At 40.5% G+C, this 18,283-nt stretch overlaps 1 long non-coding RNA gene across 1 annotated transcript; it reads right to left on the bottom strand.

Moving 5' to 3' along the window:
- Positions 1 to 5,680: 5,680 nt before the first annotated feature.
- On the bottom strand, positions 5,681 to 16,650 carry LOC116760261. The gene is made up of 3 exons (XR_004351691.1): positions 16,604 to 16,650; positions 11,056 to 11,059; positions 5,681 to 5,712 (listed from the first exon to the last, which is right to left on the bottom strand). It is a non-coding gene; the product is annotated as an uncharacterized LOC116760261 (long non-coding RNA).
- Positions 16,651 to 18,283: the final 1,633 nt, after the last annotated feature.

The raw sequence follows: 18,283 nt of genomic DNA, 5'->3' as shown, positions 1-18,283 counted from the left end.
TACCACCAAAAAAAAAAAAAAAACAAAACAAAACTGGGAGATGAATTCTGTTCAAATGGTCTCTCCTCTCTTCTTGTCAGGTTCCCAGATGCTGGCCATGCCTGGCCGTAAGTGGCTACATACACAGACCGAGGCGTGCTGGAGGACGGTGGGGACAAATAGAGCGAGTTTTGAGCTTCTGTTGGTGCTAGAATCACTCGCTTTATTCGTTTTGTTTTTTTTTTTTAACATTTTTTGTATTGGTTCTTTTATTTTATTTATTTATTTATTTTTGGCTGCGTTGGGTCTTCTTTGATGTGTGTGGGCTTTCTCTAGTTGTGGCGGGTGGGGGCTACTCTTCGTTGAGGTGTGCGGGCTTCTCATTGCTATGGCTTCTCTTGTTGCGGAGCACGGGCTCTAGGTGCGCGGGCCTCAGTAGTTGTGACTCACAGGCTCAGTAGTTGTGGCGCACGGGCTTAGTTGTTCTGTGACATGTGGAATCTTCCCGGACCAGGGCTCAAACCTGTGTTCTCTGCATTGGCAGGCGGATTCTTAATCACTGTGCCACCAGGGAAGCCTTAGAATTAATCACTTTAATCTATTTTTTGTGATAGGCAAAGGGCAAACGTCCTTATACCGAGCTCAGGCTTCATAGTTTATGACGTTTATAAGCTTCCTCTTACCCTGAATTAGGCCCAGTTTCCCCTTTGATTTCTCCCATGGCTCCCTGAACCTTTCTTTCACGGCTCCTACATCACAGTTTGTGATTGTAGATTTGTGTGTATGTATGTGATTATTTATTTTATGTCTTCCTCCCATTAGACTGTAAACTTTATGAGAGCATGAGTCACATCTCTTCTCCTCGTGATTGAATCCCAGCACTAAGCACAGAGACTGGCATATGGTTGGTGTCCAATAAATATTTATTAAACTAATGAACAAGTGAATGAATGAATGAATGAATGGAGCTTGAAGAAACCATAGAGAGTAAGTCTAGTCCGTGGTTCAATAGATGAAAATACAGAACTTAAATTATTCGAGTCTATGAAGCTTGTTTTTTTTAATTTTACATATATGAAGACAGATTGAATTTGTCAGTTAATTCCAAAGTATTGATTGAACTTGTATTCTGTTGTGAGGGTTAGGGAACTCAAGGACGACTAAAATTCAAGTCCTATTTTTAAGAAACAGCAGTTAATCTGTTAAGAGAACAATAGTGACTATTCATTAAGTGCTTACTACTACATTATTTCATTTATGAAATAGGTTTTAATGTTCCCATTTAATAGATACAGAAGACAAGCCCAGAGGTAATATTGCTCAATTGTTTGAGCTTTTACTAGGTGCCAAAGTATTTCTACATGTTTTACCTCCGTTCATAAGTTTATTTAATCCTCAAGGCTTGACTAGGGGAGGATCCACATCCAAACTTGGTCATGTGACTGTTAACCCACATCTTTACTCACCATTGGCCAGAGACTGCTCCTTGCCAAATGGGTGTCTCCGTAGCAGACTCTCAACATGGCGCCTTGCTCTTCCCAAGAGAGACAGAGATCCAGAGAGAGACTGAAGTTGAAGTCTTTATAACGTAATCTCAGAAGTGACTTCCTGTCACATCATTACTATCATTTTCTATTCGTTAGTAGTGAGTCACTAGGTCCAGCCCACACTCAGTGGGAGAGTATTACACAAGGGTGTGTATACCAGGAGGCAGGGATCACAGGTCGTCCTAGAGACTGCCAACCACAATAAGGTTGGTTTAATAATCCATGTAATTCACCATGTTAAGAAAAGTATGAACACCTCAATATATGCAAAAAAAAGAAAGTATTTGATAAAATGTGACACCACTGATGACAGAAACCCTCAACAAACTAGAAATGGAGGGGCTTGGTCTTATTCTGATAAAGGTGTGATAGACTGCACTAATGACCTGGCTTCCTCACCCCTCCTGTGTCACACCCTTTGCCATGTAACTTTATGGTGCCCTTCCACCATGGGCAAGATTACTCTGGACTCTGGACTCAGCCATATGACTCATTTTGGCCATGTTTGGCCATAATATTTAGGATATTTACAGATGTGATGCCAGCAGAGTTCTGAAATGAGACTGCCTATTGGGGCTTGCTCTTTTGTTCTTCTACCATTTATTATGAGAAGGACCTACTCAAGCTAGCCCACTGGCCCCAGGAAGGGGATTAGAAACAGGTGGAACACAGCTGGCCCAGCTGCAGTACTCAGTCAAGCCCAGGTGAGAACATAACCCCTAGCGACCTGTAGATGCATGTGTGAGCCCAGCCAAGGCCAGCAGAACAACCCAATGAGGCCCAGCCCAGATCAGCTGATTGCCACAAATGTGTAAGAAATATCTATCGTTATATGCCCCTGGGTTTTTGTGGTTCTTTCGTTATGCAACAAAAGCTAACTTATGCAGGTTATCTGCAAAAGTACTGTCAACTAATATCGACTTAATAGTGGTATGTTGAAAGTTTTCCTCTGAGACTGGAAACTTGTTAAATTTGACTGCAATTGGTACTTCTTTTTAACTTGGTCCTGGACACTTTCACCAGTGTAATAAGGCAAGAAGTAGAGAAAAACAATAGAAGGATAGAAAGAAAAAAAGAAAGTTGTCCTAATTTGCAGATGACATGACTATGTACATGAACAACTCTAAAGAATCTTCAGATCAATTATCAGAATTAATAAGTGAATTTATTTAGGTCACTGGATTCAAAGTCAATTGTATTTCTATATGCCAGCAATAAAAAAATTGTAAAATACAATTTTAAAAATACAACATTTATAGTGGCATGAACAAGAATCAAATACCTAGGAATAAAACAGAGATTTTCAGCACGTCTGTACAGAAGACTATTGAGAGAAACTAAAGAAGCTACACTGAAAGAAAAAAGGAGGGCTATGTTGTGTTCATGGATTGGAAGACTCAACATTGTAAATATGTCAGTTATCCCCCAATTGATCTCCCCAGTGCAATCCCAATAGAATTCTCAACAGGTCTTTTGTGAAAATTTACATATAGATTCGAAAATATATTTGGAAACACAAAGGGCCAAGAATAGCTAAGGCCATCTTGAAGAAAACAATATGGAAATGTTTTTCTTCTCGGAAAAATTAAATCAATATAATTAAGGCTGTGTGACTTTTTGGCTCAAGGATAAGCAAATAAACCAATGGAACAGAACTGAGAGCCCAGAAACAGACTCACACATTTATGGATATTTAATTTAGGACAAGTGTGATGCTCTGAACAGTCTTTTAAATAAATGCTTCTGGATCAATTGGATATCTATATGAAAAGAGAAAAAGAAACTTGACTCCTATCCGACTGTATACACAAAAAATAAATTCCAGTTAGATTGTGGATCTAAAAGTGAAAACTAGAACAATAATGTTTCTAGAAGATATCATAAGATATCCCCATGAGCTTGGGGTAGGCAAAGATTTATAAATTAGGATGCAAAAAAACACTAACCGTAAAGGAAATGATTGATATTGATAAATAGTTTAAGGACTGGTAAACTACAGCCCACAGGCCAAATCTGGCCTCTTGTTTTTGTAAATAAAGTTTTACTGGAAAGCAGCCATGCCCATTCATTTACATATTAACTATGGCTGCTTTCATGCTGCAGTGGCAGAGCTGAGTAGAAATCTAATGGCCCACAAAGCCTAACGCGCTTTTCAGAAAAAGTTTGCCAACCACTGAATTAGACTAAATTAAAATTAGGAATTTCAGGTCATCGAAGAGCATCATTAAGAAGGTGAAAAGGCAAGTCTCAGAGTGGGAAAAACATATATCTGACAAAGGTTTCCTGTCCAAAATATATAATGAACCCCTATAAATTAATAAGAAAAAAAGCTCAATAGAAAAATGGGGGAGGTACTTCCCTGGTGGTTCAGTGGGTATGACACTGTGCTCCTAATGCAGAGGGTCCATGTTCAGTCCCTGGTCGGGGAACTAGATCGCGCACGCATGCCACAACTAAGAGTTCGCGTGTCACAACTAAGACCTGGCACAGCCAAAATAAATAAATAAATACATATTTTTTTAAAAACAAGAAAAGAAAAATGGGGGAAAGAGATGAATAGGTACTCACCTCACAATAGAAGAATGGCCAACACATTTTTTTTTTTTTGGCCACACTGCGTGTCTTATGGGATCTTAGTTTCCCGACCAGGGATTGAACCCAGGCACCCTGCAGTAGAAGCACAGGGTCTGAACCACTGGACCTCCAGGCAATGCCCTGGCCAACACATATATTAAAATGTGCTCAACAGCATTAGTCAGGAAATGCAGATCGAGAAATTGCTAATTAAGGGAGTTCCCTGGTGGTCTAGTGGTTAGGATTCTGTGCTTTCACTGCCTTGGCCCAGGTTCAATCCTTGGTTGGGGAACTGCAAACCATGCAGCATGACCACAAAAAAGAAAAGAAAAAAAAGAAATTATTAATCCAAACCGTAAAGAGATAGCACTATACCGCAGAATGACTAAAATTAAAAGACTGAAAATATCAAATGATGACAAGAATATGGAGCAACTGGAACTCCCATATGCTGCTGGTGGGAGTGTAAATTAGCACAAGTACTTTGAAAAACTACTTGGCAGTATCTACTAAAGATGCAGCCAAAATAAAGAGAGTAAATTTTAAAAAATTAGTTGAAAATCAAGCAAAACGAATCTGTGATGTCAGAAGTCTAGAAAGTAATTTCCTTTGGGGACGATGGATGGGATCATAACTGGAGGGGTCCTGAGGGGCTTGATGCTGCCAATGTTCTACAGTTTTTTGTTTTTTTTTTGCGGTACGCGGGCCTCTCACTGTTGTGGCCTCTCCCATTGTGGAGCACAGGCTCCGGACGCGCAGGTCCAGCGGCCATGGTTCATGGGCCCAGCCGCTCCGCGGCATGTGGGATCTTCCCAGACCGGGGCACGAACCTGTGTCCCCTGCATCGGCAGGCGGACTCTCAACCACTGCGCCACCAGGGAAGCCCTTCTGTTCTACATTTTGATCTAGGTGGTTACATGGGTATATTTACTTTGTGATGATTCACTGAGCTGTACTCCTAAGCGTTACACATTTTATGTATGTAAATTTTACTTAATTCAGTCTTAATTAAAAGACTTCAGTTTTGAGTTTCTGGGACTGAGTAGGGGAATGGCAAGGTCTGATTAGCTGAAGACTAGACACCTCAACCAATCACTGTGGCAAGGGCAATGAGTCTATCTAGACTGATTGTTGACAAGTATTTTTCAACAGGGGTGCTATTGGCATTTTGAGAAGTTAGGTCTTCAAGGTGCAAGACTGTCCCACAGCATCCCTGGCCCCCCAAACAGTAAATGCCAGTAGATGCCTCACCATCCCCCCATTTCTCAATTTGGTGTGTAGGGGGTGGGGGAGGGCACATTCTGCTTTGTTTGAAGGCAACCCCTTTATTTATTGACTAATTGATTTTAAAGAATTTAGGTATTTATTTATTTATTATTTATTTTTGGCTGTATTGGGTCTTTGTTGCTGTGCACGGGCTTTCTGTAGTTGTGGTGAGCGGGGGCTACTCTTCGTTACAGTGTGCAGGCTTCTCATTGCGGTGGCTTCTCTTGTTGCAGAGCACGGGCTCTAGGTGCGCGGGCTTCAGTAGTTGTGGCACACAGGACTCAGTAGTTGTGGCTCGTGAGCTCTAGAGCACAGGCTCAGTAGTTGTGGCACATGGGCTTTGTTGCTTGGCAGCATGTGGGATCTTCCCGGACCAGGGCTCGAACCCGTGTCCCCTGCATTGGCAGGCGGATTCTTAACCATTATGCCACCAGGGAAGCCCAGGCAACCCCTTTAGACTAATCAGGACCAACCTTTGGAGCTGGAGTAAATCTTATCAAAGCCACAAGGCTGATACATAATAAAAAATGACGGATGGCTTTGGGGAGAAAACCACAAAGGCCACAACACACTGATGAAAAACTGGGACCGAAAAAATACCCTTTACCCCTTTCTGCCTGCTCTACTCTCTTTCATTACAATGAGAGGGAAGTTCCATCTTCCAAGGGAGATAGTGTGTTATATTAGTGAAAATACTGATTTAATTGCTTTGACTATGAGAAGTAGGTCAATGAAAAATAACTGATGGGCTGGTAAGTCTTATATGCAAATTAGTCTAATATCTCAAATGTCCATAAATGTGCTTCTGCACACAGGAGGAAGGGAGTTAATTTGACACAAATGCTTTTGTGAATATATACTTAACTCCTGAAAACTAGTTTACATGACAAAAAATGGGGGAATGGCTTAGTAAATGATAGCATACTCACACAGTGGCCTAAGATGCAGCCATTAAAAAGAATTTTTCTAGGAATTCCCTGGTGGTCTGGCAGTTAGGACTCTGTGTTTCACTGCCAAGGGCCAAGGTTCAATCCCTGGTTGGGGCACTAAGATCCCACAAGCTGCAGGGCACAGCCAAAAAAAAAAAAAAAAAATTCTTCTGATGAAGTGTAGGACCCTGGAAAATGATCTGTATTTTGCAAAGTAAAGGATGCAGGATGCACAGAGGTACACAGGCTATGATGGCAGATATGTAAAGTGTGCATGCCTCTGACCAAGGACTGAAAGGTATTTTGCAAAAGCAAAAATAGGTGGTAGGATAATTTTTTTCTTTTCTGCAAATGATTCCTAAATTCGTTGTGTGGTCTTTCCATGACAAATTAAAACAAGGGAAAGCCTTTCTTCCCTTTCAGAAATCCCATTTCCCCCAGAAATGTGCTGTAGTTTATTAAGCTCTACTCTGATGAGGTTCTTTAAAAAGGACTAGCCCACCCCATAGGGGCCATACTGTCAGGAATTCTACCTTCTGTTTCCAGCCCTGCTGACAGACAGATGATGGACCTCACGTGGGTCCTTTAAGCTTTTCCCATCTTTGAAGTTGAGAACAGTTCCACTTGCTGCTGCCATTTAGATTAATGAGGTACATTTAATGCCCATGAAGTTCATTGTGGCATTTCAGATTAGTCTTTCTTTGAGAAATTGGCGATGTTTATGCAGGAGAAAGAAACAGTAGGAGTGGTGGTGTGTTCTCAGAAGTGAATTCCTTCAACCAATATTATTGCACAACTGCCCTGTGCAAGGCACTGTGTCGGAGTTATGCAGTGGATGCAAAGATGTCTAAATCATGGTTTCTGCCTTCAAGGAGCTTACAATCTTTTTTTTTTTGGCTGCACTGGGTCTTTGTTACTGTGTGCAGGATTCCTCTAGTTGAGGTGAGTGGGGGCCACTCTTGTTGCAGTGCGTGGGCTTCTCATTGCGGTGGCTTCTCTTTTTGTGGAGCACAGGCTCTAGGAGCGTGGGCTTAAGTAGTTGTGGCACACGAGCTCAGTAGTTGTGGCTCGCGGGCTGTACAGTGCAGGCTCAGTAGTTGTGGCGCACGGTTTTAGTTGCTCCGCCACATGTGGGATCTTCCCAGACCAGGGATCAAACCCGTGTCCCCTGCATTGGCAGGTGGATTCTTAACCACTGCGCCACCAGGGAAGTCCCCGAGCTTACAGCCTTATAATGGTAAAAACACCTAATATTTACTGAGGGTTTACAATGTGACATGCACTATGTTTTACGCACACAAATTCTGTATTAATTAATTGTGTAATAGTTACCATTAGTATTATATATTAATTAATAGATAATGAATTTATTTGATCCCAGGGAGGTGGGGGTTATTATCATCATGGTAAGAGATAAGTAAATTGAAGCTGAGAGAGGCTAAATAAGAACCCAATGTTGTGACCTTAAATCAACCTAACACTGATGGGCAACCTGACAGAAAAGTTGATGCCCTTTGTCTAATTGTGGCAAGCTGGGGGCTACTCTTCAATGCGGTGCCCAGGCTTCTCATTGCGGTGGCTTCTGTTGCAGAGCAGGGGCTCTAGGCACCCGGGCTTCAGCAGTTGTGGCACACGGGCTCAGTCGTTGTGGCTCCGTGGCATGTGGGTTCTTCCCGGACCACGGCTCGAACCCGTGTCCCCTGCATTGGCAGGCGGATTCCTAACCACTGCGTCACCAGGGAAGTCCCATAATTAGGTGTTTTAATAGCTGTTATTTGAAGGAGCTAAGAGCAATAGCCAAATGTTATTAAAAAACAATCTCTTCTTCATGTTATAACTTTGTGTTTTCTAAGATAAAAATATTTTTTCCAGAATTTATAAGGAATTATAAGGTAAAGTTTGGTTATACTGAGAATAGGTACAAAACCAGGTCTTTTTTTGCATTCTGCTTCTTCTGATCTACATCCCATTTGTGTCTCATAGAGTTACAGACTGAAGTTTTGAAAGAGCGTAAAGAGCGCTTCTAGTCCAGTATTTTCATACTGTGGGTTGTGAAATCAGTGGACTGGGTTATGACAGCATTTTCACCAAATACAACAGAATATAATAAAATAGCACATGGTAAAGATAAGTATCACTTAGCAAAAACCCTGTTTTAATTATTGTATTAGTTGCATAGGGCTGCCATAACAAAGTACTACAAACTGGGTTGCTTAAAGCAATAAAAATTTATTCTTTCACAGTTCTGGAAACTAGAAGTCCAAAATCAAGATGTCAGTAAGACCACGTTCCCTCTGAAACTCTGGGTGGAATTCTTCCTTTCCTCTCCTAGTTCCCCATGATGGCTAGAAATCCTTGGCATTCCTTGGCTTATGGCCGCATCGCTCATCTCTGCCTCTGTTGTCACACGGTGTTCTCTCTGTGTGTGTCTGTATCCAAATTTCCCTCTTCTCATAAGGACACCAGTCATACTGGATTAGGGCCCACCCTAATGATTTCATCTTAACTTGATTACATCTGCAAAGACCCTATTTCCAAATAAAGTCACATTTACAGGTACCAGGGATTCCAACTTCAATATACCTTTGGAGGGGGGGTGGACACAATTCAACCTATAACAGTTATCTATATGTAAAACCTATGTATTGAGTCACATTGTAAAGTGTGCTTAATATTAGCTGTGATTTAAAAAGAAGAGGCTTGATAAACACTGTTTAATCTAACCAGTCATCCAGTTCTTGACTTTTCTGTAATAAGTCTACAATGGTAGTTGGGGCCACATGGAGCACATCAAAAGTGGCTGAGCATCTCAGTAGATACCCTGTGGGTCTGTGGACAATTCTGATTGTTGGCAGGACTTTTGCCAGGGAAGAATTTATTAGGACTGTATATACAGCTCATAAGAGATCTAACAGAGCACCGTAAACCATCAGATTGGTTTTTTGTTTTTTTTTTTTGTAGCAGTGGTTACAGATAAAGTGCTCTTTCAGAACAAAGTAAAATATGAAAATAATAATAAAATTTAATAATTTAATGATAATAATAATTAATATTATATGGAATTATAATACCAGAAAGTAGTCACATCTAGTAATGGAAAAAATAAAGATTAGAAAAAATCCGTTTGGGGAATACCCTTGTGGTCCAGTGGTTAGGACTCATCGCTTTCACTGCTGTGGGCCTGGGTTCAATCCCTGGTCAGGGAACTAAGATCCCACAAGCCATCTGGTACGGCCAAAAAAAAAAAAAATCAGTTTTAGAGGTAAGTTTTGTTTTTTTGGTTTTTTTTGCGGTACACGGGCCTTTCACTGTTGTGGCCTCTCCCGTTGCGGAGCACAGGCTTCGGACGCGCAGGCTCAGCGGCCATGGCTCACGGGCCCAGCTGCTCCGTGGCATGGGGGATCTTCCCGGACCAGGGCACGAACCCGTGTCCCCTGCATCAGCAGGCAGACTCTCAACCACTGCGCCACCAGGGAAGCCTTAGAGGCAAGTTTTAAATGTTCCATAAAAGGAGGATATCATTGCCAAAGCCTGAAGAAGGATGCATCATCTTTTCAAATCTGAAAGCATTATTCAGAGATCAAGATACTTTTTATTGTAGAAGACAGAAAAAATAAACGAGGTCAAAGGCTCCCCAAGCAGTAGATCCAGGTCAGCTGTAAAATCGTAAAGCCTTCCCTTTACAGATCTCCCGGTGTGTCGCCACCAGTCTGCCCAGCCCTTTGAAATTCACCACATCTTCCTCCTCTGCTTAGACACCTGGCCACCAGCACCGGCCTGCTCACTCTGGTGAAAAGACTACGTCTGGAAAAGTTTACCTAGACTGACCTTTCCTTAGGTAATTTCTAAATAAATCATTATGTCTATTTTTACATTAAAAGCTTTACCATTTGATTCGTAGGAGATCATTTTTAGGGTTTGAAGAACACTCTAGGTAACAACATTTTTTTGTCTCTAAGACATTCAGGCTACAAACAGTCCTATCAGTGACAACTCATCACCCTGCAGAGATTCTTGGAGGGGTGGGATTTAGAGGGGAGTGGCGGGGGTACATCTTAGGATGAGAGAAAAGAAGGTATGGAGTTTGAAAAGATCTCTTTTGGAAACAACCTCCCTCCCAACACCCACCTTCACACCTGCTGCAGAATTACATCTGGGGTCTTTGGTGACTCCTGGTTGTGCCTTGGGCATCGCAGGGCAGGAAGGATGCTGAAGGTTGGGCCAGAGTTTTGATTTGGCGCTGCCAGCGATTTTCCTACCATTTTGACCAGTTTGTATGACCATGTATTTTCTCACCTCTCCCTGGGAAGGCTGAAAGCGCAGAAGGAGCTTTGAGCCACCGCTCATTTTGAAGGGTTGATCCACACTAGTACACAGTGGCGTAAACCCTAAGTACACATTTCAGAGAGAACCCTCTACTTTCTTTTTGCTTTCAACACGAGCAGTTTTCAACCCTCCAGAGATCTCCTTTACCCCACCTGCACTCCACTCCCTACACAAGGTAATGAGAGGGACTCAGGAACATACACAACTCACAGAGGATTTAGTCTGTCCCAAAGTGGGAACAAAATCGTCTCCACCCTCTGGCATAGTTAATGCAGCTGCTTTGTTTGGGCTCCTTCTGAAATGAAAAAGAAGCCCTTTTTTTACTCTCTGTTCATGGGGTAAAGAGCTCAAGTGTTCCATGTCAGGTAGGGGAAATCAGGCTTGTGTTTTAGTCATCCACACGATATTTGCTGGCACCAGGCACACTTCTCCACCCCCCTGTCCCTCAGGTCTTCCATCCTGGCAGCCCTCACTGTACTAGACTAGAAGAGACCCAGGCTCCTTCGTGGAGTTTGCTTGACTTGTCCCCCAGTCCTGTCCTATTTCCCCCCACCACCCCCAGTCCTCTTTTCTTTCGAACCTCACTAACAAGGTCTTATTTTGCATGAAAAACATGGTGGGCTTATCTGTGCTATCAATTTCTGATAAACGTACATTTTAATCTTCGGCAGCCAATGTTCCAGGCTCTAACCTTGCTTCAGTGGAGCTGCACAGCTCTTGCCCAGAAACGCTGTCGGCCAACTAAAAGCATGTATTCAGGCAGCTGATTACAGCCAGAGACCCTGACCTTGAGCTGCGTTGCTGTGCAGTAATCCAAGCCATCTGTACTCAGCAACAATTAAAACCTTCAGATCTCTCAGGCGTTTCCTTCCTTTGATGGTAACTTACGGGTTGCAGCAAAACTCGGAGGGAAACAGAGCCGTCTTTGGTGCCAGCTTGATTTCTGCAGGGCAGTTCTAAAGAGAGAAATCCCCACTTGATGTAACAGTTCTTTTCTCAGCTGAATTGCAGGTACTTAAGGTCTAACAAACCCTGAACATTTAATTATTCTGATTGCCTCTTTTGCCCAGAGGGGCAGAGGTACCTTTTGTTTATGAAGCCAGAGTCAGACAAAATTATGAGGTAAAGTTTGTCGTGAAGAGCTCACGTCTCCCCTGTTGTCCAAATCTCTTTTTTTGGCCTCTCCTGCCAGCTTTCCATACCCTCAGAGGTCTTGCTGCCTTCTACTCATGAGATCCAAAAAAAAAGAAAGTTATTGTTCCACTCCTTATCTCCTTACCTCCTTTCTTTCCCTTCAAAATTCTTGAATCTTTATGCTTGTGACCTTTCCTATGAATTCCAGGGGAAATGCGTATAATAAATACATTCAATCAAAGTGTCCGAGAAAGTCTGTCACCCTTGGGAGATGGAGGTGAGGAGTTATAAGGAAAAGTCCTTACAGGGAAAAGAATTTGAAAAAGAATAGTTATATGTATATATATAACTGAATCACTTTGCTGTACATCTGGAACTAACACATTATAAATCAACTACAGTCCAATATAAAATAAAAATTAAAAAAGAAAGAAAGGTCCTTACAGAGAATTGCTTTCTGATGGAAAGATCAAATCCTTAGCACATCCCTGGGGAGGAGGAAAGAGTTGGTTATTCTGTAGGAGCAAGCTGTTTTATCTACAAGACTGCTATGTTGCCTGGCCAGGGTATTGTTAAGTGGAATGTAAAATACATAATTTAATTTAGTTTTTATTTTATTTTTTAAAATGTATTTTATTGAAGCATAGTTAATTTACAGTGTTGTATGTTTTAAATGTTATTTCTTTTTTAAAAAATTTATTTTATTGACGTATAGTTGATTTACAATGTTGTGCTTATAATTTAATTTTAAAGTCCTGGGTTTTGAGAGTGGTGGGTCACCATCCAGAGGAGTAACGTGCCTGGAGCTTGGCGGTGTCACCCGACCTCCACCCCCATTTCACGTGTGGGATAAGGGACAGATGCTTCTAGTGGAAGGGTGGTATTCTGTTGGTATTTGCCAGGCCCTTGAGCTTGCACAGTTGTGGCTTCTATACTAAGAGACAAGGTCTTGGTTGGTTTTTATCGTTCCAGCCACTTACAGCATGTAACTGTGTGAAGAAAATGGAAACTGTAACCGTTCTATTTTTGCTCTAGTTAAAAATACCTCAACACAGACAATGGCATCTCAACCCAGTATTTTTTCAAGATCATAGTATTCAGTTCTTTCATGGCTGACCTTATTTATTTCTTTAAATAAACATGGCTGCATCTTTAGCTTTCTATATTTATCAGAATCCATTTGATAAATTAGTACATCAGGGAAGAGCAAATTATTCCAAGTTTTACTCACGTGGTTACTGAGAATAAAGAAAGGGAATAGAGGAAGATGTCACGGGGGAATATTTCTTTACATTTGAGCTTTTGCTGCTGTGATGGATAAAAAACTGGAAAAGTGAATTGTGAACTGTCCAGTCAATTATACATTTTGTAGTGCATTTCTACATGCCACAGAGTTGTTGAGGGCTCTGTATAATCACTATTTAAAATATTCGTTCAAGTAGATTAAAATCTGGCATAGAAGATTTTTAAATATATTTTTCTTATGATAAAAGCAATATATATCTATTATAGAAAATCCATTGAATGTAAAAAAACATAAAAAAAGAAAATAAAAATGACCCATAATTCCTCCAGGCTAAGATGATATATATAAACATTCTAGGCTTTTAATCATTTTTCTGTGCATAAATTATTTTTAGACAAAATTGGCGTTGTGCCATGTATTTAGTTTTGTATCCTACATTTTTTACTTGATATGAAATCATGAATATTTCTCCATGATACTAAATAAGATTGTTTTAATGTCTATATAATATGCACATGTAAAAACCTGTTTTTATGTAACTTCTAATGTGGCTGAATATTTTTAATGGGGTAAAAATATTTACCTTTTAATTTCTATAATTTTTTCCATGACTTCTTTTTAGCTTTTAATTTGTAAAAAGTTTCTGTGACCAAAATTTTAAAAAACACTGAAGGGAATATAGCTGATATTTTATCATAACTGTAAAGGGAATATAACCTTTAAAAATTGTGAGTCACTATGTTGTACACCTGAAACATATAATATTGTACACCAACTATACCTCAATAAGAAATTTTTAAAATAAAAATAATAAAAAAAAACTTAAGGAAAAATTAGAAATAATTATACTGTCTTTTGAAAAATAGTAAAACAAAGTATTCAAACAATACCAAATGTGTTGGGCTTCCCTGGTGGCACAGTGGTTAAGAATCCGCCTGCCAATGCAGGAGACATGGGTTCGAGCCCCGGTCCGGGAAGATCCCACATGCCGCAGAGCAACTAAGCCCCCATGTGCCACAACTACTGAGCCTGCGCTCTAGAGCCTTTGAGCCACAGCTACTGAAGCCCATGCGCTTAGATACTGTGCTCCGCAGCAAGAGAAACCACCACAATGAGAAGGCTGCTCACCGCAATGAAGAGTAGACCCCGCTCGCTGCAACTAGAGAAAGCCTGTGCACAGCAACGAAAACCCAATTCAGCCAAAAATAAATAAATAAATAAATTTATTTAAAAAAAGAAGAAGAAAAAAAAAGAAGAGGAGGTGTTCAAGACTTCGGCTTGCCCTGTAACAATGCATTCTGTGAAATGTTTGATGAACATTAACCTCCTAGCTCAATTCTTCCCTATATAAAGGAAAGGATAGTTTGTGCTATCTTGTGTCAAGATAGCACAAACACATTAAATAACCACTGTGTTCTACCACAATTATTTTGTAGACATATGCCCATGAACCTGACTTTCAAATTAATGGAAAGGGACACCCTTGATTTCCTAGTAGTGTTGAAAAGGAAGACAGGTGGCCAAACACACACACACACACACACACACACACACACACACAGACACACACAGACACACACGCGCGCACACGCAAAGGGAAAGCCCAAATGCATAGCAAGGTTTTTAACTAGTTCTAGACTATTCATTACATATGAAATTTAGGGTTTTAAGGTGATCTTTCTAATGTGTATACTATTTAACCAGAGTGCTCAAGTAAAAGCTAAAATACCGTGAATTTTAATCTCATCTCTTGTTGTTAATTTCCTCTGCAGTCAGTATAAAATAGTTGAACGGGCTGGTAGGAAACCTGACTCCCAGGGTCAATTCAGCTGTGATCATGGGCCCATCACTGAAATTCTCCAAGACTCAGTTTCCCACCTGTGAAGTGGCAGTAATTACAGAGCCTTTAGGTGAAGCTGAGATAACTACGTGAGAAAGTACCATGAGCATTTTAAAAACCGTGGCCCAAGATACATCAAGCTATTATTATTATACTCCTATTGTTTAATTTCTCCACGTAGAAATGCAGCAATTAACTGAAATACCACCCAATGACACAATAAAACTCTCTTTGAGGTTTTTAAAGAGCTTTGAAGATGAAAGGACGCTAAGAGGTTTCTTCATAGGAGATCGGGTCGCAGCTGAATTTATTTTTAAATAATATAAGAGAGTCGGTGATTGTATTCAAGTGGAGGTACTAAAAATAGCATCTTTTAAAAATTGTTATTATAAAACTTAACATGAGAACGAATTGTATAATGAATTCCCATGTACCCATCAGGAATATTTAACAGCTGTCAATATTTTCCCACCCTTGTTTTATCCATTCCCTTTTCCTTTCTTTTGCTCAAGCAATTCCCAGACATCATATCATCCATACATACTTCAAAATATATTTCTAAAAACTATGCACATAAAAACAATGCCTTCATTGTCACTTAATAACTTTATCCTACAAATATTCCTATAATCATTTAAAAATGATAATACCGTTATAACACTTTTGCAGCTTAAGAGCCCTTGGTAAATATTTTATACTTAGAACATCTCACTAAGGGACATACAGTCAAAATACTATTTTAAAGACATTCAGAACAATTATTTTCTTTGTGTGTCTGCGATACTAAATATCATTAGTTTCATTTACCTTAATGTGTTTTCAATTTGTAGGGGGGTTGCTTTTTCCCCCTTTTGATAAAACGTTGATTTTAATTATGTAAACATTCACACAGTTCCAAAATCTAAACTATATACCAAGATATGTTCACATAGTTGTGATTCTATCTCCTGTGCCTCCACTGGTTCCCTCCATCCCTCTAGAAGTAACTAATTTTTATTATTTATTTTGGGTTATCCTTCTGTTGCTTCCTTTACTTACTTACTTATTTATTTATTTATTTTTGGCTGTGTTGGCTCTTCGTTTCTGCGCGAAGGCTTTCTCCAGTTGCGGCAAGTGGGGGCCACTCCTCATCGCGGTGCGCGGGCCTCTCACTATCGTGGCCTCTTCCCGTTGCGGAGCACAGGCTCCAGACGCACAGGCTCAGTAACTGTGACTCACGGGGCCAGTTGCTCCGCGGCATGTGGGATCTTCCCAGACCAGGGCTCGAACCCGTGTCCTCCGCACTGGCAGGCGGATTCCCAACCACTGCGCCACCAGGGAAGCCCTGTTGCTTCTTCTAAAAAATATTCTCCAAATAGATAGCATGTGACAAACTGTTCTGCACTATTCTATTGGAATGATTAATGCTGGAGATCATTCCATAGCAATAGGTTGAGATTGTTCTCATTTCTTTTTATGGCTACATAGTATTATTTAGCCCATTGCCCAGTTGATGGATACTTGGGTTTTTCCATTTTTTAAATCGTTGTTATAAATAATGGTACAGTCATAACCTTGACCATGAGACATTTTATATTTTCGTCAGTGTGTCTTTGAAATTGTTTCCCGCAAGAGGAAATGTATATGTAATTTTGCTAGATATGGCTAGATTATCCTCCCCTAGAGTTGTACCCATTTTGCATTCAAACAACAATATGTGATGTACAGCACAGGGAAATATAGCTGTTATTTTGTAATAACTTTTTTTTTGTGGCCACACCACGCAGCTTGTGGGATCTTAGTTCCCCGACCAGGGATCGAACCCAGGCCCTGGCAGTGATAGCAGCAAGCTCTAACCACTGGACCGCCAAGGAACTCCGTGTAATAACTTTAAATGGAGTATAATTTATAAAAGTATTGAAACCCTAGGCTGCACACCTGAACTTAATATAACATTGTAAATCAACTCTACTGCAATTTAGAAAAAGAAACAAAGAGGATTGTATAATTGAAGATGTAATATAATGACAAGAATTAATTGAGTAAAAGACAAAATACTTTCATGATAAAAAAGAAAAAGTAGTCACTGTGATGGTTAATTTTTTTTTTTTTTTTTGCGGTACACGTGCCTCTTACTGTTGTGGCCTCTCCTGTTGTGGAGCACAGGCTCCGGACGCACAGGCTCAGCGGCCATGGCTCGCGGGCCCAGCCGCTCCGCGGCATGTGCAATCTTCCAGGACTGGGGCACGAACCCTTGCGCCCTCCATCGACAGGCGGACTCTCAACCACTGTGCCACCAGGGAAGCCCGTGATGGTTAATTTTATGCGTCAACTTGACTGGTCTGAGGGATGCCGGGGTAGTTGGTAGAACATTATTTCTGAATGTGTCAGTGAGGGTTTCTAGAGCAAATTAGTATTTGAGTTAGTACACTGAGTAAAGAAGACCCCCTCACCAGTGTGGGTAGGCATTATCTAATCCGTTGAGGGCACAAATAGGACAGAAGGGTCAATTAGCTCTCTCGGCTTGAGTGGGGATGCTTATCTTCTCTGGCCTTCAAACATTGGCACTCCTGGTTCTTGAGCCATCAGACTCAGACTGGGACTTACATACATCATTGGCTATCCTGGTTCTGAGACCATCAAGCTTGGACTGGGCCTATACCACTGGCTTTCCTAAGCCCCTGGCTGGCAGACCAGATCATAGGACTTCTCAACCTCCGTAACCTTGTGAACCAATTCTTCATAATAAATCTCTTTTTATATACCTAAAACACCAAAAAGCCAAACGAAAACAATCATGTGAGAACGCCTGTTTCCCTGCAACCTCAATAACAAAGATGTCTAACTTTTTTGGATTTTTGCCAATTTCATAGAAAAGATGTTGTATCTTGTAGTAGTTTTAGTTTGCTTTTTTTCCCTTTCCAATTTTACTGAGATATAATTGACACACAGCATTATATATGTTTAAGGTCCATAGCATAATGATTTGACTTACACGTATCATGAAATTATTACCACAATAAGTTTAGTGAACATCCATCATCCCATATAGATACAAAATTAAAGAAATAGAAAAAAATGTTTTTCCTCGTGATGAGAACTCTTAGGATTTATGCTCTTAACTTTCACATATAATATACAGCAGTGTTAATTTTATTTATCGTCTACATTTATATCCCTAGTACTTACAGCTGGAAATTTGTACCTCTTGATTGCCTTCGGCCAATTCTCTCTCCCCCACCCCCATTTTGCATTTCTATTGTGAGGTTGCACATTTTTTTTGTAGGTGTAAGGGCTATTTTCCTTTGTTTTTCTGTGAACTATCTGAACTTATCTTTTGCCTATTTTTCTACTGGGTTACTGCTCTTCTTGATGTTTAGGAACATTTTTTGGATTATGGATATTTGCTGTTTGTTACAAAATTTGCATTATTTTTTCCTGGTTTGTTAATTACCTTTCCCCT

This window comes from Phocoena sinus, chromosome 10 (assembly GCF_008692025.1).
Source record: "Phocoena sinus isolate mPhoSin1 chromosome 10, mPhoSin1.pri, whole genome shotgun sequence".
In the NCBI taxonomy this organism is placed as follows: Eukaryota; Metazoa; Chordata; class Mammalia; order Artiodactyla; family Phocoenidae; genus Phocoena; species Phocoena sinus.
This window is presented reverse-complemented; position numbering and strand designations above follow the sequence as displayed.